General features: G+C 43.1%; 1 protein-coding gene and 1 long non-coding RNA gene across 3 annotated transcripts in view; one reads left to right on the forward strand and one right to left on the reverse strand.

The window, feature by feature from the left end:
- Positions 1-16,670, forward strand: part of LOC111526880 — a 50,071-nt gene extending 33,401 nt beyond the window's left edge. The window contains exons 4-6 of the long non-coding RNA XR_002726515.2: positions 8,587-8,733; positions 15,198-15,378; positions 16,618-16,670. This is a non-coding gene — a long non-coding RNA (uncharacterized LOC111526880). The remainder of the gene's footprint in view (positions 1-8,586; positions 8,734-15,197; positions 15,379-16,617) is intronic.
- The window catches only part of ASIC2 (acid sensing ion channel subunit 2), a 790,972-nt gene that overhangs the window by 646,467 nt on the left and 118,716 nt on the right, over positions 1-25,789 (reverse strand). The window lies entirely within an intron of this gene.

Consider the following 25,789-nt stretch of genomic DNA (forward strand, 5'->3'; position numbering starts at 1 on the left):
CTGCTAACTTTGGACTTTGTTCTTTTCTAGTTCCTTGAGGTATAAAGTTAGGTTGTTTATTTGAAATCTTTCGTTTGTCTTAATGTAGGCATTTGTCACTATAAATCTTCCTCTTAGAGTGGTGTTTTTCTGTATCCCATAAGTTTTGTTACGTTGTGTTTTCATTTTCATTTTTCTCAAGATACGTTTTGGTTTCCCATTTGATTTCTTCTTTAATCCATTGGTTATTAAGAATGTGTTGTTTAATTTCCAAATATTTGTGAATTTTTCAATTTTCCTGCTGGTTTTGATTTTTTATTTCATAACACTGTTGTTGAAAAAGATACTGGACATGATTTTAATCTTCTTAAATTTGTTAATACTTGTTTTATAGTGTAATTTGACTTATCCCAGAGAATGTTCCATGTGCACTTGAAAATAATATGTATTCTGCTACTGTCGGGTGGAATGTTCTGTAGGTTAGTTAGGTCCATTTGGTCTACAGTGTTGTCCAAGTCTGTTGTTTCCACATTGATTTTCTGTCTTCATGATCTATTCATTTTTGAAAGTGGGATATTGAAGCCTCCTATTAATGTTGTTGTCTGTTTTACCCTTTAGTTCTGTTAATATTTGCTTTATATATTTAGGTGTTCCAATGTTGAATGTGTATATATTTATAATTTCTGTATACTCTGGATTAATTGACCCCCTTATCAGTATACAAAGACATTCTTCATCTCTTGCAACCATTTTTCACTTAAAATCTATTTTGTCTGATATAAGCAGAGCTACTCCTGCTCTCTTTCGATTACCATCATCATGGAATACCTTTTTCTACCCCTTCACTTTCAGCCTATGTGTGATCTTAAAGCTAAAATAAATCTCTTGTAGGCAACGTATAACTGGGGCTTTTTAAAAAATCCATTTAGTCACTGTATGTCTTTTGATTGGGGCATTTAATCCATTTACACTTAAAAATAATTATTGATAGGTAAGGAGTCACTATTGCCATTTTGCTAATTGATTTCTGATTGTTTTGTAGTTTCTTTGTTCCTTTCTTCCTCTCTAGCTGTCTTCTTTCATGATTTGATAATTTTTCATAGTTGTATGCTAGGATTTCTTTCTCTGTGTCTTATCTGTATGTACTACAGGTAGTTTACTTTTGTGGTTACCATAAGTCTTACACTAAACAGCTTAGAGTTATAACAGTCGATTTTAAGCTGATAACAACTTCAATCACATACAAAAATTCTACACTTTGGCTTTCCCTTTTCTCACATTTTATGTTACTGATGTAACAATTTCTATCTTTTATATATTGTATATCCATTAATAAATTGTTGTAGCTATCATTATTTGAATATATTTTCCTTTAACTTTTATATTAGTGTTAAAAGTGGTGTATACACTACCATTACACTATTAAAACATCAGGATTTGACCATATTTTTTACCTTTACAGTGAGTTTTAAACTTTTATGTTTTCATGCTGTTAATGTCCTTTTATTTTAAACAGGAAAACTTTCTTTAGCGTTTCTTGTAAAGTGGTCTAGTGGTAATGATCTCCCACAGATTTTGTTTGTCTGTGAAAGTCTTTATCTCCCCTTCATTTCTCAAGGACAGCTTTCTTAAGTATAGTACTCTTGGTTGAAAGTGGTTTTTTTTATTGTTTTTTTTTTTTCTTTCAGTGCTTTGAATATGTCATCCCACTCTCTTCGGGCCTTCAAGCTTTCTGCTAAGAAATCAATTGATAGACTTTAGGAGGTTCCCTTGTATGTGACAAGTTGCTTTTCTCTTGGTGCTCTTAAAATTCTCTTTATCTTTGAATTTGAGAGTTTGATTATAATGTACGTCAGTGGAGATCACTTTTTTTTTTTTTTTTTTTTGAGACAATATTTCACTCTTTTTGCCCAGGCTGGAGTGCAGTGGTGCGATCTTGAATTACCACAACCTCCACCTCCTGGGTTCAAGCAATTCTCTTGCCTCAGCCTCCTGAGTAGCAGGGATTACAGGAATGTGCCACCCCAAGCCCAGCTAATTTTGTATTTTCAGTAGAGATGGGGTTTCTCCATGCTGGTCAGGCTGATCTCGAACTTCCGATCTCAGGTGAATCACCCGCCTCGGCCTCCCAAAGTGCTGGGATTACAGGCATGAGCCACCATTCCTGGCCAAAGATCACTTTATATTTAATCTATTTGGAGTTACTTGGGCTTCAGAGGTATGAGTGCTCATTACTCTCTCCAGGTTTGGGAAGTTTTATGTCACCATTTATTAAATAAGCTTTCTGCCCATTACCTTTCTTTGCTCTTTCAGCAACTCCTATAACACAAATATTGATTTGCTTGATGGTATTCCCCAAGTCCTGGAGGCTTTCTTCACTCTATTTCATTCTTTTTTCTTTTTATTCCTTTGACTGAATAATTTCAAATTACCTGTCTTTGAACTCACTAAATCTGCCTGATTGAGTCTGCTGTTGAAACTCTTTATGAATATTTTCAGTTTAGTTATTGTGTTTCTCAGCTCCAGAATTTACCTTTGATTCTTTTGTGTGTTTTCTATCTCTTTGTTGAACTTCTCATTTTTTTTCATGTATTGTTTTTCTGATTTTGTTGACTTTTCTACCTGTGTTCTCTCATACTTTACTAAGCTTCTTTAAGAGGATTATTTTAAATTATTTGTCAGGCAATTCATATAGCTGTATTTCTTTGGTGTTGGTTACTGGTGCTTTATTTTGTTCATTTGGTGGGATCATGTTTCTATGAGTATACATAATCCTTGTTGCTTTGTGTTGATGTCTGTGTTTGAAGATGTAGGCACCTCCTCCAGTCTTTACAGACTAGCTTCAGCAAGTTAATCTCTTCACCAGCTTACTTTCTCAGAAGTTCTGGGTGGGCCATCTGATGAGGTCCATGGGTGGGCTTGCTGCTGGAGTCCTCACATAGGAGGTCCTATAGACTGGTCCACTGGTGTAGGCTGGAGTTTGGGTCTGTGTGGACAGGCCTGGTGTGTGGGTCCATGAGGGCAGGCTTGAAAACTGAATCTATGGGTGTAGGCCTGGACTGTGGGTCCACTGGGACTGGTCTGGCATCAGCATCCACTGAGGTGGTCCTGGCAACTGGGTTCATGGAGATGAGCCTGGAGTCTGGATCTTCAACAGAACTGGGGTGGGCCTGAAGCCTGGGTCCCTGGGAGTCAGCTTGTAGCCTGGCTGGGGCTGTCACATCTGGCCTGGAGCCTGGGTTATGCCTAATGCTGCAGTCCATGGTAAAGATGGATGATCACTTCACTCTTCTTCCCCACATAGAGGGTATCTCCATGATGTATTGCCTGGGCATAGGGAAAGGATGATACAGGTAATGTGAAACTGTGCTTTCTACCCTGTTTAGTGCATCTTTTCTTATTTCTGTGTTCCACTCAGGTGGTGTACTCTCTCTCCTGGATTCCTTCAGCTCTTGTGAAGATATTTTTGCACATGGATAGTTGTTCAAATTGATGTTTCTGCAAGAATACGAGTTCTGAAAACTCCCATCCCTTCATTTTGTTGACATTACTTCTGTGTGTGTCTTTTTATGGGTTTTACTTTTATTTCTTAAAACAACTCATGTCACCATTAATGTTTTATCCTCTTACTCCATTGTACTCACATCCTTCAAGATTCACACTCTCCTCTGAAAGTGATGCCATGCCTTCCAGGCAGCCTTCTCTAACTAATTCAGTATTTCGAGTCTCTATTCTTGTCCACGATTGTCTATCAATTCATACCCACCCTTCTATACACTGTTTTGTGATAGGGCTCTACAAACCACATTTCTGCTTTTCCAGCTGGATTCCTGTTGAATGTTGCCAATAGAGGGAACTATAGGGATGCTGCAAGGTAGGAGAAAAAAGAAGAAATTCCTGTCTTTCAATTTACTTCCTGTAAACATTCTGTCTGCTTCCTTTTCTTAGCAGCATCATGCTAGTCTTGCTGTTCCATCCCAGAAGTAGTAGTCTGGTCCTGTAGCATCAGTTAGATCCAGGCTTCGGGTTTTTCCCAACATTTCAGAACACATTTTATTGTATTTGCTCCTCAACATCAACAGCAACTGGTGGGTGGTCCCTTCTCAGAAGTCCAAATTAAACAGGTTGCCTCCTCCATATTCAGAACCACTAGCACCAGCAGGAAAGGTGCTCTCCTCAAAGAGCTTAATTTCAGCTCTGCAGGGTCTGATCTCCAAGATTCTACATTTTAATAATTCTAACATCTTCATTTTGTTTCCTCAGTCCCAAGATTCTACATTTTAATAATTCTAACATCGTCATTTTGTTTCCTCAGTCAAGGCTGTGCTGTATCTGGAATAACTTATTGTTTTATCTTTGCCCTTTGAGTTACCTAGTTAACAATTCATTATTGCTAGTTAATAATTATTTTGGCTGAATTCTCTTTGTTTAAAAAAGTTGGTATGATGTTTTTCTCCTGACTGGATACTGACTGATACCTCCATACACAATCTATGATTTACATCTATCAAAGGGCATATCAAACAAATACATTGCTGTTATCTATCATTAATCTCACTCCAGTCTTTCTTCTTTCTATTCCTAGGGCCAAAAGTAGTGTCAGACTCAATAAACACAGCTGACTTTTTGAATAATAGCAGAATAAAAAGGAATGAATGATGCCTGTTGGAGTCAGCGCAGTTCAAGGTATAATTGTCGGGACTTCTGCTCAGGTCTCCTTGCTGGGATGGTTGTGGGTCAGAGTTTATCCAGAAATGTTCCAATACAACAAAAAATCTCACAGTTGAGAAGCCATGGAATCCTGTCTCAAGCAGTTCATGAGAAGTGCAGTCAATAAAAGAGAGAGCCCTGTGGTCTTGATATCAAATCCTGGCTCTGTGACTTAATTACTGTGAGACTTTGAGAAAATGACTTAACCTCTTTGACCTCAGTTTTCTCATTCATAAGATATGGATGATAAGACAGATTTCACAGGACTCTCATGAGAAATGAGATGAAGAAAAAAGTATGCAGGTGAGCCTATTGTAGTAGATGGTACAGAGCAGGAGCTAAATATTTCAGTTATCCCCCTTCACCTCCCCAACCCATCTGTTGGTTGACACAGCTTAAAGCATTAGCAGGAATCAAAGAGATTTCATTTTCCAAAGATACTCAAAAAGAAGGGCAGACTGTGATCAGTCTTCATCACTACCATTATCACCATTATCATCATTACCATTGTCATGATCATCATGATCATGATTAACTGAGGATTCCAGCAAGGCTAAGTGCTTTGCATGTTTTCTTTTGCATACTTTTCACATCTGTATTTTCCTCACCATTTAAAGGTGAGAAAGCTTTCAGAGGTTAAATCCCTGCACAAGGTCCCACAGCTATACATTATCAGTGCTATAAATTGAACCCATGTCTGTCTGGGTCCAACACCCCTGCTCTTCTCTCTCACTGCCTCTGACCACAGCAAGCAAAAGTCAGTCAGATCTATCCTGTGTCCTCCCATGAAGCAGATATTGGCCCTAAAGACTGTGTGTTTCTGTATCACTGGCACTTGGCCTGACTTGCAACCCTCCCTGGCTTCCTTTTTCTGCCCATGTCCATGCAACAGCATCTTAAACCAGCCAGCATGCAATTGGCCATCTCATGCCTGACCTTGAGGTCCACTACAGAATGCTGGCATCTATGGTTTGAGTGCCTTCCTGAAATACCTCCGTCATGCATTCCTTCCTACTCTGGCTACCAGTTATGGTGGGACCCTTTGGATGAGAGTTTGTTGAGTACTTTATCCTTATCCTCAGCCTTGATGACCAGTTGATAAAAGGAGAAGGAGTAAAGTATGGGAGATGGGGGAAGGAAAAGGAAAAAGAAGGCTGCCACTCTGTGCTAGTCATTTTAGTTACCACCTTTGGAGCCACCTCCTTAGGAAGATCATAAGCCGTCTAGGAATGGGAAACCATGCTTTTATGGTTCTGCATCCACCATCCCCTCCCACCACATCAGTCAGTGAAGAGCCAAACCCATAATAGACACAGACTAGAAACAGCCCAAGAAGTAGTGGTATGCAGTAGGAATTAAGCGACCTGTCTTGTCGTTCTTGTTCTGCCAAAGATTTGCTTCAGGCAAGCCACTCTTCATCTCCCTGGCTTATAGTTCCCTCCTCTAAAGGAGGAATAATGTGCTGCTATAGAATAGACATGAGCTGTAGTCAGAGAGACCTGACTTTGAATGCAGCCATAGCCTTTTCTGTGACCTTACATGAGATACTTAATCTCTCTCAGGCTCAGTTTCCACTTCTGTTAAGTGAGAATAAGAACAATACCTGCCACATATGGTTAGGACAAAGACTAAACTATTGCAGAGTAAATATGAGCTTCTTGTCCATTCAATCATAAGGGATTGGACTAGATGATTTTTGAGGTCCCTTGTAGGCCTGCTTTTCTGATGTCCCATGTGGCACACAGTGCATTTCTGCACACAAGAAAGACCCCTTACTTTATAGCTAACTTTAAGCATGGCAGCATGAGTGGTGGGTGGGAGTAGGGAGGTAGAGTTCCCAGATTCACTGCATCTCACCTTCCTGCCATGAATGATGTTCTTGTGATGCACTAGGGTTCCACAGGAGGCTTCTGGAGGAAGCCATCAAACATTCATGCTTATGCATGATGCTAGACTAGACCTAATGCTATGCATTAGGTGCTCAGCTCTCTTTCAGGTGATGAGGGGTGAGCACAGTTCCCTTTCACTTCTCCCATAGCTCACTTCTGGCCCTTGCCTAAAAGATTCATCTTCATAAAAGTTTCCAGCATCCTTTACCTAACCTCCATCCAAGCTCAGGCCCTCATCATCTCTCCCATTTTACTCCTGTAAGGCTTACAAAGGGCTCTTCTGTCTCCGGTCCCAGACTGCTCCTACCCCTTTCTCAGCTTGGTGCTGGACACACTGCCAGTGTGGCTAACCTACATGCTGGCCACAGATCATTGGTTTCTCAATATGTTTCTATTATCTGCAAACTTTTCTACAGTGTGTATGAATTACTTTTATAATTTAAAAAAGTTTTTAGAAGCTAAACTTAAATATGATTATTCCTCTACTGAACGCCTTTTGGTCTCCCCCTATTATCTTTAGGATAGTGTTGAGTCTCCTGAGCTTGGTACAGTTGGCCACTTCTAGTTGCCCCTCAGAAGCTCCTCTATACACATCACACAAAGACACTTACTTTCCTCCAAATGCCTCATTCTCACTTATTCTCCACACCTCTGGGCCACCATTCATATAGACCCACCTTTCTGGAATGCTTTTACCTGGAGCTCTCACAAATAAATCTCTACTTAGTCTTCAACATGTAAACCAAAACATTATCTCTGCTGCAAAGTCTTCCTTGACTACTCACGGTGGCCCTTGCCTGAAGAGTTAACAATTGTGTACCCTGATGCTGTAGTGTCACTTACTTAAATCTATTGGAGAAAAGATCATAATTGACTGTGGCCATCTCTTTGTGCCCCTTCCTGATTTGATCATGAGATCTTTGAAAGCAAAGACCTTCATCTGAGTCATGTTTGCACTGCTGGAGCCCTTCAAACATGTCTGCTTTCCACATATGCATATGCCATGCACTGTGTTAGGCATCCATCGGGGTGAACAAAAAATCATGGGTTCTGCCCTCCTGGGGCTTATAGCCAAACGGGAAAGACAGACCAAAAATAAATAAGCCAGCAACTCAAGAAGAAATTTAAATTGTGAACCACATTGTGAAGGATGAAGTTGGTGCCCTGATAAAGACTAATTGCTAGAAGGGGATTACTTAAGATTCTCCTAAGAGGCTTCTCTGAGGCGACGGCATTTAAAGCTGAAGTCTTTAGGATTTGAAGGAGCCCTCCAGCTGAAAAGCTGGGAGAGCTTCCCAGGAGGAAGAATTAGCATGTGCAAAGGTTCACGGGGTGGAGAGAGTCTGGCGTGCATGCACGAGGCTCTGGCAGAGGCCAGGGTGACTGCAGCCCGGAGTGTGACCCAGTGCAGGATGAAATGGGAGGGAGGAGACGGGCAGAGTGTGGATTCATCTCCAGGTGCAATAGGAAGGTGTTGACTTGTTTTAAGCTGGGAAGTGACATGACTGAATTTGAGTTTTAAATGATAACTCTGACCTTCAGGTTCCTCACCTGAAAATCAGGCTCATATCACCTACTTTTTAGGTTTTTCTTAGATGACAGCCATTGTTGTCTTATTTTTCTTAAGGTATTTTCACTTATTTTTAAAAATATTTATTTTTTACTTATGATTCACACAGAATCATTATACGTATTCGTGGGGAACAATGTGACGATTTGATACATGTATACATTTTGTAATGATCACATCAGAGTAGACCTCTAAGACAAAACTCGAAATATCAAAAGGGGCCGACCTGTGGAGAGGGCAGATTTACACTTCTGGGCATAGGAACTCGATAAATTGGTCTTCGTTGTTATTGTTGTTGGTGGGTGGTTTTTCTTTAGTTGTTTGTTTTGCAAAGTGATGTCTGAGTAGCTTGAGATTTGGTCAAGGTCTATTCTGTCAGAAGTGATCCCTATTTTTGGCAGCTAAAACGCCTGACCATCTAGTGGTGATATTTTACAGAGATGAACATGCTGCCTAGAGGAGTGGGAAACCAGCCAGATACCCTCGTCCTGGTTTGATCTTGCCTCACTGAAGGCACATGACACGGAAGACCACAGTGTGAAGGACTCTGAAATAATCAAAGCAAATGGCATCGTTTCATGGAAGGTAACAACAGCCCAGAGAGGGGAAGGAAGAGTCTGAAGTGACAGGAGAGTTAGCATCAAAATTGATTTTAGAGCTCAAGTCTCCTAACCTAAATCTGGAGTTCATTCCCCTAAACTTACTTGTCAAAAAGGGCAACTCCCAGATTGGAGGATGTGCCCCGTCAGGGAGCCTTTGAACTCATCTTCTGCCAAAGTCAAGTTTCAGCATCTTCACTGTTGCTAAACTACTCGTCCTGGGGAGGTGAATGTGCTTGTGAAGTGAATGGAAATTCACTCTCCCTGACTGCCAATGCTACACACAGAACTTCTTGCTCTGGCAGAATAAGGAGGTAGCTGTGTTCCAGACTGGGAGTGCTGGGATGAGTTGCTTACACTTAACTCAGAGTAGTGCTCAAAAGGCCAGAAGACATTATCTGGCATTCAACATCAACCTTAACAGAGAAGGAACCCAAGCCTAGAGGGCAAATTACTTGCCTGATATCACACGGAATGCATGGCAGAGCTAGAATGAGGTCCCAGGTCTCCTAATTCCTGGTCCAATGGTCTTCCCAGTATTCTGTGCCACCTCTCCTCTTCAACACTGCTTTGAAACTGCATCCTGCCTCCTAGAGCATGCATGTCCAAGGACTGGCATCAAACCTCGTTTCTCCCAATCCATTTGCAGGGTGTTCCCCAAAGCATCCCCAAAAGAGCTTGCTGATTTTAGAAGCAGAAACGCTTTACAGTTGCCTAATGGTAATTCCTAGGTAAGATGCACTGAATACCCCCAATGAAAATGTATTTAGTATGTCTTACATAGGAAGGCTCCCCCACCCCCACCAACACACAAACATACTCCTTGGTTCATTTTTCAATCACTCAGTTTCTTTGAGTTTCTAAATAGGTAAACCATTAGTTCTTCCTTTAGTATGAATCCGGCTGGGAAGTTGACTCATGTGCGTATGTAGGGTACAGTTCCTCATTTGGCTCAAAACAATCAACTAAAAATCAGGTATTGTTATTCATCCCATTTTACAGACACATACATTTAACCATTCTCGAAATGCAGTAATTATGTCACTACACTATTCCAGACACTGTGCTAAGCAGAGTTCCTATTCTCATGGAGATGGCACCGTGTCAGAATGGAGAAACCAAAGACCAGAAAGTTGAAATGACCTGCCCAAACTTGTTCTACAGTAAGCTAAGCCATGAATCAGTCTCTTTGTTAAATTTCATCCTCTATCCTTGGCAATGAGTTACAGCTTGTTAAGATGGAGGCTGGGAAAAGATGACACCCAGGGGAGGGACTCATTCATCTTCTTTGTCCTTTCTGAATCTTAGAGTGATTCTAGGGCAAGACAATCATCTCTTCTTGCAAATGACTGGTATGCAGTAGCTCTCTATAAACCATGCCATAATTAGGCAGAAAGAAGAGAAAATCAGCAAGCTGAACCTGTGTTTCTCTGTCTGAGAGAGAAGGGGAGAGAGAGAGACCAATGCTGTGGGAATGGGCCTGAGGAGTCACATATATCTAGGAACTTGTTGTGACAAGGGAAGGGCCTTCCCTCCCTGTACTCACACACTTGGCCCCTGTATGGAGGCCCTTCCCTCCCATTCCTCCATGCTTTGAGAGTTCCAGAAACCCCTCTCCAGCACCTTGGTTCTTCCTTGCCCAAAGTGAAGGCTGCAGCTCCCCCATCCATCCTAAGCTTGTACACAGTTTGCACAGAACATTTGCATTTGTTTTTCAAATATGAGAAGTCTATCAGAGTGGAGACCATGGAAGTGCAGAGAGTTGACAGGAAGGACATTTGGGCACGAAAGACGTTTGCCTGGGGCCTCACATTTGGATTTAGCCTCAAACTTAGACTTTTGACTCCTAAATGAGGTTCTATAAACAGATGTGGCCATTTTGGGATATTTGAGACACAGATTTGTTAAATGCAAATATTTAACACAGTCCACCTTTTTGTTTTTTCTCAGTCCACCATTTTGTAATCCTGTTTTATCATTTCTCAGAATAACAGCCCAGAAAGTGGGAGTCCTATTTGACTTGGAGGACCCTGAAACCACCTCTGGGAAGTCAAATGAACAGAGAATATCACTACAGATGGAGAAACTGATATCTAGAGCCCTCAGCTCAGCATCATCTAAAAGAACAACCATATTCCTTGTGTATAGCAGCAGCCTAGAGATGCCCCAAGGCTGCATCACCCAATATGGAAGCCACCAGTCACACTAGGCTATTGAGTGCCTGCAGTGTGGCAGGTCTGAAATGAGAATGGCTGTCAATGTAAAATATGTATGAGTCCCAAAGACTTAGCTCATAAAAAGAATATAAAATATCTCTTTAATAACTTTTTATATTTATTACATGTTGAAATGATATTATTTGGGATATATTGGGTTAAGTAAAAGACACTATAAAAACTAATTCCACCCCTTGCTTTTAACTTTTTAAAATGTGGCTATTAGAAAAATGTGAATCACATCTGAGGCTCACATTATATTTCTATTAGACCGCACTGCTCTGAGGGAAGTAAGTACCATTTATCCCAAGCACATGCTGGTTTATATTGCAGCAGGGGGCATTTCTGCTAAATGTTTAAAAACAGGCCTTGAGGAGCTTAGATCAGCTCTTGCCCACCTCAGTGGCAGTGACCTGAATTTGGCGATTGGAATGAGCTAGAGCTTTCAGACCCCCAGCCTTATTTCTCTATTTCTGAATGCACAGATATCCATTGAGTGAGGTCAGGGCAGTAATGGGAGGGGTGCATGAGGAGCTAACATTTTGGATGAGACCATCACACTAAATGCAGGCTTGCTCCCTATAAATCACCTTGATTTGTCACCAAATGAGATGACAAAATGAGACATCCAGGCGGAAATGAAATTCCCGCTGTAACAGCAGCATCGACCCACTCTGACTTGTAATGCACAGAGGGTTGTCATACATGAGTTTGAGCACCAGAGTGTCAGGGGAGGCTCCACGTATCTGGTTTTGCTCCTGGGCCGGTGGAGAGGAGTGAGTCAGCCCTTAACTATCAGGCAGTGGGGATGTGAATCACACGGTCATTCCTTAGGTTGGGCTTTTCCCAGGGCTCAGGGGAAACATTCCCGGGTGATTCTGATCTATCTGGGGCTGGACCTTTGAGTTCAGACTGTGGAACAATTTTGATATAACCCAAATGAGCTCTGGGAAAGAAGAGCACCAGCCGCTGTGGAGCCAGCAAGCTCTAAAGCCTCTAGTGGCCTCCTCTTCTGAAAAGAACCCAACACGGGGCTGTGTCCTGGGTGCTCAAGCTGTGTACAGTCCATCTGGAGACCAGAATGCAGCTGATTCTGTCCTTTGTTCTCTGGGACCTTGAGTTATCCCTCCATGTCTCTGGAACTGGTTCCTTCTTTTGATCAACTGTGTTGACAATGGCCTAGATGAAGTCTCAGGGTTTTTTCAACTTTGACACATGCCCTATGATGTGATTCTGACATACACAGATACACACAAACATACACAAACACACAGAGAGGCACACAGAAACAGACACACACCCACACACACAGAAATACACACAGGGATATACACAGACATAACCACACAGACACACACAGACACGTACAGAAAAACACCCATACAAATACACAGACCCATAGATGCACACACAGACACACCCACTCACACACAACCCACTGTATTCAAGTGGTTACAAAAATCTAAACAAAGTACCAATAAAACACTCCAGGCTCCTTCAATCCACTGCAACCCCTGCTCAGAGTGTTGTCTTAATGCCTCTAGTGAGACACATGCACAAACACACACACACACACACACATGCCTCCAGGCAGACACATGCACACACATACACACATGGCTCCAGGCAGACACATGCACACACATACACAGACATAGACACACATATGCTTCCAGGCAGATACATGTACACACACAGACACACACAGATGCCTCCAGACATATGAACACACACACACACATACACACACAGAGATGCCTCAGTCACACACACACACACACACACATACACACAGACACAGGCCTCCAGGCAGACACATGCATACACACAGACACACACAGATGTCTCGAGTCAGACACATGCACACACACACACAGACTCACACAGATGCTTCCAGTCAAACATACACAGATGCACACACACAAAGACATATACAGACACACACCCACAGACACACAGAAATGCAGCCACAGACATAGATGCACACACCATGGCCCTTTCTATTTTCATGCCCATCACTTCCTCCTACCTGTCCCCAGCCTTCCTTCCCACTTAAGGTCTACTTTTTTATGCTCACGTCACTCACTGAGGAAAGGACTACACTCTTTTGCAGGTAACTCCCAGCAAACATATCCAGTTCACAGGCAACACTGGCTACCTCTCCACCTCCCATTCATAGCCCAATGTCTTCAACCTTCCCCTCCCATGGCTTCTTCTCAATAACCCACAACGTGTTTGAGTTCCCTACATGCTAGAAATCCTCCATCCCCTGCCCTCCTCCCTAGCCCGTCTCTCCTTCCCTTGGCCACTGAGCTCCTTGAAGGAGAGGTTAATAGGCATGGCCTCCGCCTCCACTCCTCCCAGCACTCCTTAGCCCTCTGCCTCCACCGCTCCATGGAAACCTCTCCAGCAAAGTCACCAAGGGGCTCTCTAATTGCCAAATCAAATGCACTCCTTTTAGTCCTCATATTACCAGCCTTTTCAGTAGCATCTGACCCCATGGCTCACTCCGTTCTGGCTCCTGTGACACCACTCACCCCACTCCCCACCCCTTCTCTGAGTGCTCCTTCTCAGTCTTCAGCAGTTTACTCTTCAAACATTCCTGTGTCCCAAGGTCCTGGTCTCAGCCCTCATGGACACCCGTGCCTTGCACCTGACATCTCAGGTCAATAGCAGTCAGCTGGGCATTTTCACTCATGCTTCCTGCAGGCACCTCCAGGAGGCCAGACTGAACTTACTACCCTTTCTCTGTTCTGCCACCAGCTCCCTCCTTCCTCCCTTCCCTTATTTTGGTTATTTGCACCACCATCCCTTCCTGACACCAAGCCACGAGGAGTCTAGAAGTCAATACAGATTTCCTTCCCATTCCTTGTAATCCACTGCATTCAAGCAGTCACAGAAATCTGAACACCTTATTGATGAGAAACTCCAGGCCCCCAAACCACCATGACCCACCCCACAGAAATATCTTGATGCTTCTAATTGTAATGTGCCATCCCAAGCCACATTTCCACAATAGCTACCTGTCTGAAGGATGCAGTCCCAGCATCTTCATAGCTAATCTCCACTAAACATCACAGGCTTCTCTGGTGCGACTCCCTTGAACATATGCAATACCATGGATTTTCCAGACTATTTTTACTTCAACATTTTCATGCTGTTGCATGTCCTACAATTGGTCTGGGTACTGCTACAGGCTGCATGGCCTCCCCGTGATTCTTTGTTCGCTTTAAATAATTAAATATTCAACACCACTGTTGCCCCCTTTAGGGAGCTTTTCCTGATGAGCCCTCTCAGCCTTTAAAAAGGGTTAAATGCCTCTTTCTGGTCTCAGAGTGCCCTGTTCAGATTTTCAGTATAACCTTTATGGGGTCTAATATCACCTTAGATTTGCATTTTTTTTCTTTCCTGCTATATTGAGCTCCTTATGGACAGAGACTGATTTTTTTTTTTATAAATTCCCAGAGACCACCACAGTCCCAGTATATAGAAAACGTTTATTGAATAAACAATTGAATGAATGAATGAGGCAAGCTAACTCAACCCAGGGAAAGAGTTCAGGTCTTACTCAGAGCCCTGCTTTTTTCCTGGGAAGGTCAAGCTCTAGTGTGGGTTCCTGGTGACACCTAGCAACAGTTGCCATGACAATAGAAAGCACCATTTTCTCAGGGCAATGTCCCCCACTTCCCCACCTGGCTCTGGAGGAGGCAGCCCTCCTGCTTTGAGTCAGGAAGCAGTGAGGGGGACAGCCTCCCTGAAATAGCTGATCATGTGCCCTGGCTTAAATCCCCTGGGGTGGGGATCCTGATGGAAAGGGAGAAAATTGGATTGGATGGAATCAGATGTGCCTGGGAGCTCCAGGCAAAGAGAGGAAGAACAGATGGGGGCCAACTGGCACTGGAATCCTGGGGTAACCAGAGGGAGAGCTTGTCAGAGGAGTCTCCATGTCAACAGGGAGCTGAGACAAGATGTTGTTCCTGGGATTGGGTGGAGCACAGCATTAGAAGGGTGGGAAAGAGTGGGCCTGAGAGATCCAACTGGAACACAGACTGTAGAACTAGAATGCTCTGCCTCCCAGGCTCATCCCCTTCCAAGTCCTCTGCAAGAGCCTCTTCCTGGGACAGTTCCTATAGCTCCTAACAGTCCCCTTTGCAATTGGCCATACATGCAATGGGGTCAATAAGACCCTTGAGGAGAGAGGTTGTGTCTGTTTTAACTATCCGTGTACTCCCAGTGCCTGGCACATAGAAGATGCAGAATAAGAAGTTTATAAACAAATGAAAGGCTGAGCTGAGACAAGACGAGAGGCTTCAGGACCAGGCAGCCACATAGAGAAGCCACCGAAGGCCTATTCCTTGCCAGTCACACCACATGAGTGATGTTATGGAAGAAAAGAAAACTGGAGCTCTGAGAGGGTAAGTCGCTTCTCCAGGCCACATTGCTAAAGGGTAGAGTCAGCATTTGAAAAGGCTTCTGACTGGAGGGCCTGGAACTTCTCTTCAGCTGGTTTCCTTGTCCTACATTTACCCTCAGACGTGTGCATGGACTCTCCAGGCAGGGGGCACCTGCAAAATAGGTCAGAGGGCCTCTGCTTTCTTTACCCTGTGGCCTTCAGTGTGCCTGGCCCTGATAGATAAGAGGTGTGGGATACATTGTGGACAGATGGACACCAGGCAGGTTCAAAGCAGGGAGTCTGCCAGTCTATCTGGCTAAGAGACTTTAGGATAGCCAGCACCTCAGAGGCGAGAGTCAACTTGGTAAAGGGAGTCTCCCCTTCCCTTTCTCCTTTCCCAGAGCTGCTCTTGGTTCATTACTGGGACATGATAGTTTGGGGGAGTAATAAAAGACATTCCCATTTATTGGGTACTTACTATGTGCCAGGTGCTATTCTCAGCTCTTTATGTGAATTAACTTATTTCTTGCTTTCAATAACCTAAATGAGGTAAGTAATACTTTTAATCTGCTTTTTACAGGAGAGGAAATCAAGGCACAGAGAGGTTAACCTGATGGTCACACATAGCTACCATGTGGCAAGGTCCCAGATGTGAACCCAGGTAGTCTGGCCAGAGCCTATGCTCTAACCATTATGCCACTCTGCCTCCCTCTTCTGGCAATAAGTTTCTGGGCTTTGCATTCAGTTTGGGGTGCCACCAGCAGGAGCTTGAGACATTGGCTATGTGATGTAACCTCCCTGAGCAGAATGCAGGGAGTGGGTAAAGTAAGAAAGGGTGTCCTAAATATGAGCTCCTTTTCTCAGGCTTTGGCTAGTTTCCAGGCTCCGTCCACAGACACCTAGGTGCAGGCTCAGCCCTGCTCTGCTCTCAAACACCAAACGTGGCCACAGGCAGGCAGGAACCAAGCAGCTTCAGCACAGAAGTCCAGAACACCCTAGCTGCCAATCTGGTCCAGATCTTGAGGCCCACGTCTGAAAACTGAGCCCTTGAACCTCTGCTTCCTTATCTCTGAAATGGGGACATTGATAGCTCCCCACGCATGTTGCAAGGCTTAAAGGGAACAATGCATATAGAATGCTTGGCACATGTTAGCTACTCACTTACAATTAGTAGTTTCCTTTATCCCAGATCCCTCTGCCTTAATTCTCCTGGAAATAATACTATTCCTTTTTTTTTTTTTTTTTTTTTTTTTTTAAACAGAGTCTTGTTCTGTCACCCAGGCTGATGTGCAGTGGCACAATCATGGCTCACTGAATCCTTGACCTCATGGGCTCAAAAGATCCTCCCACTTCAGCCTTCCAAGTAGCTGGGACTACAGGTGGGCACCACCACACTTGGCTAATTTTTCTTTCTTCTTCTTCTTCTTTTTTTTGTAGATACAGGGCTTTGTTACATTGCCCAGGCTGGTCTCAAACTCCTGGACTCCAGCATTCTATCTGCCTTGGCCTCCCCAAGTGCTGGAATTAGAGGGATGAGAAACTGTGCCCAGCCTGCCCCCACTCTTCATCTAGTTAAGTCTGGGGCTAGAATCTGGGGTGACAGAAAGGCTCTTACTTCCCATGTGTAAGGGTAGAGACTCCAGTTTAAACCTCATCACAGTCCCCTGTAGTGGTCCTGGGCTGCCCTGTCAAGGTTTGAGTTCACAGCTGAATTCCACAGGAAATGCAAGGCTCCCATAGCTGAAAGCCTGCCAGGGATTCCAGGACAAAGAATGTTGAGCATGATCCTGTTGGAGTGCCATCCGGCCAGGCCATGCATGGTTCATCTCAGCTGCATGAGGCCCAGAGGCAAGGCTCTGCTACAGAGCATCTGCTCTCCTATCTCAAAACCTGCTGTCTCCTCCCTCCTCACAGGGATGATGTGGAATTTTTTTACAATAAGCCCTCATCTTCTTCATTTCAAAAATCTCGTGTTCTGGAGAAATCCGTTACCCTATGATGGCCACAGAACAGTACATGAATGAGGCAACTATAATTCTATATTCCTTTTGTAATAAGATTTTCTTAGCTTGTTTTAGGTTTGGACTTTGCCCTTCCCTTTGGTCCCTGTGAAATGGTAAGACATTTAGGTTAAACAAAATAAAAATAAAAAACAACAAAAAAAACCATTTTACTAGTTGTGTGACCTTGGGCAAATGCCCAACCTCTTAAGATTGAGTTTCTCTTTTTATAAAACGGGGAGATGACCAACTCACGTGCTTACCATGAGGCTCATGTGGGATAATACATTTGTAAGTATATAGAGGCAGATGCTACAATGGTCACAAACCTCTTTTTATACTGGACTGTCAAAATAAATGTACTTCTCAAAACATAAAATGAACATGTCCTTTCATCTGAACATGCAAGCAATATCCATGGATATGTAAGCAAAAGTACACTAAGATGTGCTCATGTGCATATTCAGGATTAGAAACAATGCAACTGCCCATCATGAATCCATCTTTACAGTGAAACATTATGAAATAGGTCCCCAGGTGATGGAAGTGTGTTTGAGATAAACAATTGGTGAAAATAAAACCCCACCAAAGTGCAAAACAGTATATGTAATACAGTTGCTATATATAAAAAAAGAGATGGTTATGGATATTGGCATAGCTATAGATATGCATGTGTCTGTATAACCTATCTTTATTGGAAGGATCAGAAGAAATTACTAACAGTGTTTAACTTTGAAGAAATGGATTGGGGATCCAGGTATAGAAGATGACTTTGACTTTTGTTTTCTACCTGCCTGCAGTGTTTGGATATTTGTACCTTGTTTATATGTTACTTTTAAACAATCAGAAGGATAGATCACAGATAAACAAAAATTGTAAGTGCTTTTAAAATTTTACAAAGTCTAAGATATTCATCAGAGCTTAACAGTTTAGTTTATCAGAATAAAAGGAAAACCTGAAATGTGCCTCATTATTTTGGTTATCTATTGCTGTGTTATAAACTACTTTAAAACACAGTGGCTTAAACAGCAATAGTTTTATTACAGGCACACCTCATTTTATTGCACTGTGATTTAATGCACTTCACAGATACTGTGCTTTTCACAGGTTAAAGGTTATGCATCGAGCAAGTCTATCAGCATCATTTGCCGAATACCATGTGCTCACTTTGTGTCTCTTTCTCACATTTTGGTAATTCTCACAATATTTCAAACTTTTTCATTATCATTATATCTGTTACGGTGATCTGTGATCAGTGACCTTTGATGTTACTGTTGTAATTGTTTGGGGGCATCATGAATCTCACTTATATTAGATGGCAAACTTAATCAATAAATTGTGTATGTGTTCTGACTGCTCAACCAACTAGCCATTCTCCTATCTCTCTCCCTTTCCCCCTGGCCTCACTATTCCCTGAGACCAAATAATATTGAAATCAGGCTAATTAAGAACCCTACAATGCTCTCTAAATGTTCAAGGGAAAAGAAGAGCAACACATTTCTGACTTTAAATCAAAAGCTAGAAATGATTAAGCTTAGCGGCATGCTGAAAGCCAAAACAGGCCAAAAGCTAGGCCTCTTGCACGAAAAATTAGCCAAGTTGTGAATACAAAGGAGAAGTTCTTGAAGGAAATTACAAGTGCTATTCCAGTGAACACACAAATGATAAGAAAGCGAAACAACCTTATTGTTGATATCCAGAAAGTTTTAGTGGGCTGGATAGAAAATCAAACCAGTAACAACATTCCCTTAAGCCAAAGCCTAATCCAGAGCAAGGACCCAATACTCTTCAGTTCTGTGAAGTCTGAGAGAGGTGAGAAAGCTGCAGAAGTAAAGTTTGAAGCTAGCAAAAGTTAGTTCATAAGACTTAGGGGAAAAAAAAATCTCCTAGTATGTATCTTCACCTTGCATAAAAGTGCAAGGTGAAGCAGCAAATGCTGATGTAGAAGTTGTGGCTAGTTACCCAGAAGATCTAGCTAAGATAATTGACGAAGGTGGCCATACTAAACAGGAGATTTTCTGTGTAGATGGAATAGCCTTATATTGGAATAAGATGCCATCTAAGATTTCCATAACCCAAAAGGAGAGATCAACATCTGGCTTCAAAGCTTCAGTGAACAGGCTGACTCTCGTTAGGGTATAAATGCAGTCAGTGACTTTAAGTTGAAGTCAATGCTCATTTGTTATCTGAAAATCCTAGGGCCCGTAATAATTATGCTAAATCTACACTGTCTGTGCTCTGTAAGTGGAACAACAAAGCCTGTTTGGCAATACATCTGTTTACAGCATGGTTGGCTGAATATTTTAAGCCCACTGTTGAGATCTACTGCTCAGAAACAAATATTCCTGTAAAAATACTAGTGCTCATTGACAACGCATCTGGTCACCCAAGAGTTCTGAGGAAGATGTACAAGGAGACTGATGTTTTCATGCCTGCTAACACAACAATCATTCTGCAGCCCATGAATCAAAGAGTAATTGTGACTTTCAATTATTGTTATTTAAGAAATTCATTTCATGAGGACATAGTTGCCACAGATAGTGATTCCTCTCATGGATTTGGGCAAAGTAAATTGAAAATCACCATTCTAGATGTTATTAAGAACATCTGTGATTCACAGGAAGAAGTCAAAATATTAATATTAACAGAGGTTTGGAAGAAGTTGATTCCAACCCTCATGGGTGACTTTGAAGGTTTTAAGACTTCAGTGAAGAATGTAACTGTAGATGTGGTAGAAATATCAAGAGAACTACAATCAGAAGTGGAGCTTGAAATTACATCTTTCTAAGGTATAAGAACAATCATAAAGTTATTTCATTGTAGTTCTCACATTGACTGAATTGCTGCAATCTCATGATATAACCTTAACAGATGAGGGGTTGCTTTTTATAGATGAGCAAAGAAAGTGACTTTTTTTTTTTTTTTTGAGATGGAATCTCGCTCTGTCACCCAGGCTGGAGTGCAGTGGTGTGATCTCGACTCACTGCAAGCTCCGCCTCCCGGGCTCATGCCATTCTTCTGCCTCAGCCTCCTGAATAGCTGGGACTACAGGTGCCCACAGCCACGCCCAGCTAATTTTTTGTATTTTTTAGTGGAGACGGGGTTTCACCATGTTGGCCAGGATGGTCTCGATCTCCTGACCTCATGATCCGCCCACCTCGGCCTCCCAAAGTGTGTGATTACAGGCGTGAGCCACCGCGCCAGGCCAGAAAGTGACTTCTTGAGATGGAATCTACTTCTAGCAAAGATACTGTTGAAATGACAACAAAGGATTGAGAATATTCCATAAACTAGTCGATGGAGCAGCAGCAGGATTTGAGAGGACTGACTCCAATTTTGAAAGAAGTACTACTATGGGTAAAATGCTATCAAACAGCATCACATGCTACAAATAAATCTTTCATGAAAACAAGAGTCAATTGCTACAGCAAACTTCATTGTTGTCTTATTTTAAGAAATCACCAAAGCCGCTCCAACTTTCGGCAACTACCACCCTCCTCAGTCAGTAGCCAACAACACTGAGTCAAGACCCTCCATCAGCAAAAAGATTATAATTGGATGAAGGTTCAGATGATCATTAACATTTTTTAGCAATTAAGTATTTTTAATTAATGTATAAACATTGTTTTATTTAGAAGTAATGCAAATGTACATTTAATAGACTATGTATAGTGTAGCAATAACTTTTATATGCACTGAGAAACCAAAAAGTTTGTGTTGCTCACTTTATTGTGACATTTGCTTTATTGTGGTGGTCTGGAATCAAACCCACAATATCTCCAAAGTATGACTGTATTTGTCATGATTCTGAGAGCTGGCCGGGTAGTTCTAACCTGAGCTTGCTCAAGTGGCTGCATTCAGCTGCAAGTTTTCTGAGGCCTGGGCTCAGCTGGGACACCTGGGCCTTTGTCTTCATGGTCTTTCATCTCAGACTCCTTTACGGTATGATCTCCAGGTTCCAAGAGAATAAAACAGAAGCTACAAGGACTCTTGAGGCCTAGACTCCAGAGGCATTACTCCTGCCACACCCTTTGGCCAAAGCAAGTCCCAAAGTGAGACTGGTCTCAGGGATGTGGAAAAATGCCTCATCTCTTGATTTTTTTGCAAAAAAATTATGGCTACATTTAATCTACCACATTAATATTAACAGCTTAATTGTAGTTTACATGACCAAAGTCATGATTTTTATCAATGTATTTTGTGCTGTTTTCCAGTATCCAGTGGTCCCTGGGCCATAGTAGACCTGGTTCAATAAATATGTGTTGAATTAATGAATAAATGGCTCCACTCCACCTGGCAGCCTCTTCACTCTAACTGCCTTGACATCTCAGATCTTCAAATGTCATCAACTCCAGTTCAGCTAACCCTTGAGGGCCACTGCCCCAGATGCAAGTTCAAGAGTATGGCTGAGCTGGGCTCTGGTGGGGAGATCATGGAAGGTAGTTTCCATAGAACTGCCTGCTCTCCTTCCCATCCTAACTTCACAGAATCCCTACTCATGTGCAGGAACCTTGGGCTCAGTCTATGGCGCATTCCTTGAGAAATCTCCAAGATCACAAACTCTTAATATTGAGTCCCTTTTGCCTCCCCTTCTCTCTAGGTTTCTCCAGATTCACCAAAGCTCCAGATTCACCAAAGCCAAAGTACATGGCTCAAGGGGCCATGTACTTCTCTCCCTCCTTAACAGGGAACTCAGTTAACTTGGTGGGGAAGGAACATCACCTTAGCACTCAGGAGACAAGCTTAGCCCAGGCTCAGTCTTCATCTGACAGTACTAACTTGGACGACCCACCTTCCACCTCTGGGGCTCAGTTTCCTCAGTAGTAAAATGAGGGACAATCAGATGCATAGCATCAGCAGAAGGCGGTGTGAACCTCCTCCAATCCAATCACAACAGCTTCAATTCCTACCTCTCCTGTGTTAGAATGTCTTATTTACGTATGTATGTATGTATGTTTAGAGACAAGGTCACTCCGGTACCCAGCCTGTGCAGTGGCACAATCATAGCTCACTGTAGCCTCAAACTCCTGGGTTCAAGTGATCCTCCCACCTCAGCCTCTCAAGTAGCTGAGACTACAGGTGCATGCCATCACACTCAGCTGTGTCTTTTTAATTGCTTTGTACAGACTGGGTGTCACCATGTTGCCCAGGCCAGTCTCGAGTTCCTGGCCTCAAGCAATCCTCCTTCCTCCGCCTTTCAAAGTGCTGGGAATATAGGCATTAGCCACTGGACCTAGCCATGGAATGTCTTAGAAACAAACAAACAAAACCCCAGCTTTGTTGCGATATGATTCACATACCATATAGTTTATCTATTTAGAGTGTAAGATTCAATGAGTTTATTCAATCATCACTGCAATGGGGTGTCTTTGGAAACAGGGGCTCCAGTCCTGAAAAAGAATAATAGGGATTTTAAACCACTTCATAGGAAAAGATAGCCTCTAAGGTGCTTTGTAGCTGTGCGTGTTAGGGGACTACTTTCTCTGAAGGTAGGGGGCCATGGCGAGTGTGTTGGACATGGACCCTGGACTGGGCCCTATAGACAGGGGAGGGATGGCTGCAGCCTGGGAGAATAATCAGCAGCTGCTCAGTATGCCCTGCAGTGTGGAGGGGCGGCCGGCCTCAGAGTTGGCAGTGGCAGCTGCCAGAGGCAGGGTCACACACATACAGAGAGCCTTCTGCTGGAATGACATTGACTGATTAAGCCTCCCTCCCATCTTTCTCCCAGGACTTGTAGCCAAACACGCTGTTTGTTTCATGTATTAAATCCAGAGAAAACCTACCTGAAACAGGCTGAAACAAATAAGTGCTCTAACAGACAGTTACCAAGGAACAGAATTATCTTGTAGCCAACCGCCCACCTTTCACTCAATCTCAGGGCCCCAGATCAGGACTGTGAACAGCGATGAGATGGGGAAGCAGCGAGGCCTGCCTCCTTTGGCAGGCTTCCCCTATTCTCTGTCAGTCGGTGGGTGCACTGGACTCTGCTGAGCATCTACAATGAAAGCCAGCACACTGCTGCAGAGCAAAAATGACTGGGTTTATAACTTAGTTTTGCAGGTTGCTGGTTGTGTGTACTTGGAAGTCATGTAACTTACCAGTGCCTCAATTTGCTCATATGTAAATTAGGCCTAGGGATGGAGGCACACTTCAGTTAGATAATAAATATAAACATGCCTGGCACACAGCAGCATTCAACCACTATAACTTCCCCACCCTCTTTTCCCTACTAAGAGGGAGCTCTGTGTTCAACGCTGTGGGAGAGGGCAAGGAAGAGCAAGCTCTGTCCTCAGGAGCTTACAGAACAGTGTGGGAGAAAGGAGGGGAGCAGGTGTGTACAGATAAATAGGTAATAAACAACCAAAGGGAGTCAGGGTGAAAGACAAAAGGATTAGTGAAGTTCACAAGTAAGTCTGCCTTCCACATTCCTTCCTTCATTGCTTCTATCCCCACCACCTGCATCCCAGCTGGCCGGAACTTTCCATGTCCTCTAGTGCCATCCCCTACAGGCTCAGTCACACTCAGCCCCCGAGCCAATGGGAACCTGACCTGGCAGTGGGGCAAAGACACCTTTGTCAAAAATGTAATCCTAGCACTTTGGGAGGCCAAGGAAGGTAGATCACTTGAGGCCTGGCCAACATGTCGAAACCCTGTCTCTACTAAAAATACAAAAAATTAGCTGGGTGTGGTGGCACGTGCTTGTAGATCCAGCTACTCAGGAGGCTTAGGCATGAGAATGTCTTGAACCTGGGAGGTGGAGGTTGCAGTGAGCCAAGACAGTGCCACTGCACACCACCAGCCTGGATGAAAGAGCAAGACTCCATCTCAAAAACAAAACAAAACAAAAAAAAAAGTGAGAGGCCTACTGCCCCACCATCACCATCATCACCATCACCATCACCATCACTGTCATCATCATCACTGCAGAATGGCCCTCCTCTACCAAGGATAATCACTCCCTTATCCCTAGAACCTAGAGATATGTTACATGGCAAAGGTATCTTGCAGATGCAATTGAGACCATACACCTTAAAACGGGGAGAGTGCTGGGGCTTATCCAGGTGGGCCCAGTCTAATCACATGGGCTCTTAAAAGCAGGGAACTTTCTCTCTCAGTCAAACCTGTCAAACAGAAGGAGAGGTTAGAGAGAATTGAGATAGAGGAACTCAATGTACTATTGTCAGCGGGGGCAATATAGAAAGCATGAGAAAAAACCAGAAGCCTCCAGGAGCAAAGCCCAGCTCCCATCTGACAACCTCAAGAAAATGAGGACCTTAGTTCTACAACTGCAAGGAACTGAATTTGGCCAACAACCTGAAGGAGCTCGGAAACGGATTCTTCCCCAGGACCTCCAGGAAAGAATGCAGCCCCACCCGCACCGTCATTTCAGCATCCTGAAACCCTTACTGGAGGAGCTGGTGGAGATCACCCAGACTTCTGACCTACAGAAACTGAGATAACAAATGTGTATTGTTTTAAGTTGCTAAGTTTGTGGTGATTGGTTATATATACAATCACCATCACTCTACCATCACCACCACCAGCAAATTATTATCACCCAATACCATGACTATCATTCCCACCTATTCCTGTCCCCATGTTCCTCACCAGTACCAAGACTACTGCCATCATGAGAATGATACAATGGACTTTGGGGACTCGGGGAAAAGGGTGGCAAGGTGTCGAGATTAAAGACTACACGTTGGGTACTGTGTACACTATTTGGGTGATGGGTGCACCAAAATCTCAGAAATCACCACTAAAGCACTTACTCATGCAACCAAACACCACCTGCTCTCTAAAAACCTATTGAAATAACAAACTTTAAAAAAAAAAAAAAAAAAAAGACTATTGCCATCACTCACTACCACCATCACTCAGGGTCCTGCAATCTTGCATAAGTACTAGACTTCAATCTCTCCAGAAAAGTCTATATGGCCCCTGCCCTGGATCTGCCTCCAGCATTATCTGGCCGATATCTGCCTTGGACTCTTGCCCACCAGTTATCAGGTCTGGCCCCGCAACCTAATTCTCACCAGTTCCTTTTCCCTAGAGCAGGGCTCTGGAATCTCTGCCCCCAGGCCTGAGCTGAGTCTTGCCAGTGGCTGGCCAGGTCTTTTGGAAGCTACAAACCCAGTGTCCAAGTGAGAGAGGAAACTCTTGCTCCCTTGAAGCCCCTGCTATTTCTGTCATCTCTCTCTCCCTTCCTCTAAACATGGATCAGATCCCTACAGAGTTAGCAGATGAGATCAGCATTGAGTTTGCCACACCTTAGAGCAGAGATTCACAGTGTTAGGTCACTTAGGGACATCTTAAAAATACTGATGTCCAGGCCCAGTCTCAGAAATTATAACTGAACTAACTGGGGATGGAGCCAGGGGTTGTTTTTGTGGTTTTTTTTTTTTTTTTTTTTTTTTTTTTTTTTTTTTTTTT

The sequence above is a fragment of the Piliocolobus tephrosceles genome, chromosome 16 (assembly GCF_002776525.5).
Source record: "Piliocolobus tephrosceles isolate RC106 chromosome 16, ASM277652v3, whole genome shotgun sequence".
NCBI lineage: Eukaryota > Metazoa > Chordata > Mammalia > Primates > Cercopithecidae > Piliocolobus > Piliocolobus tephrosceles.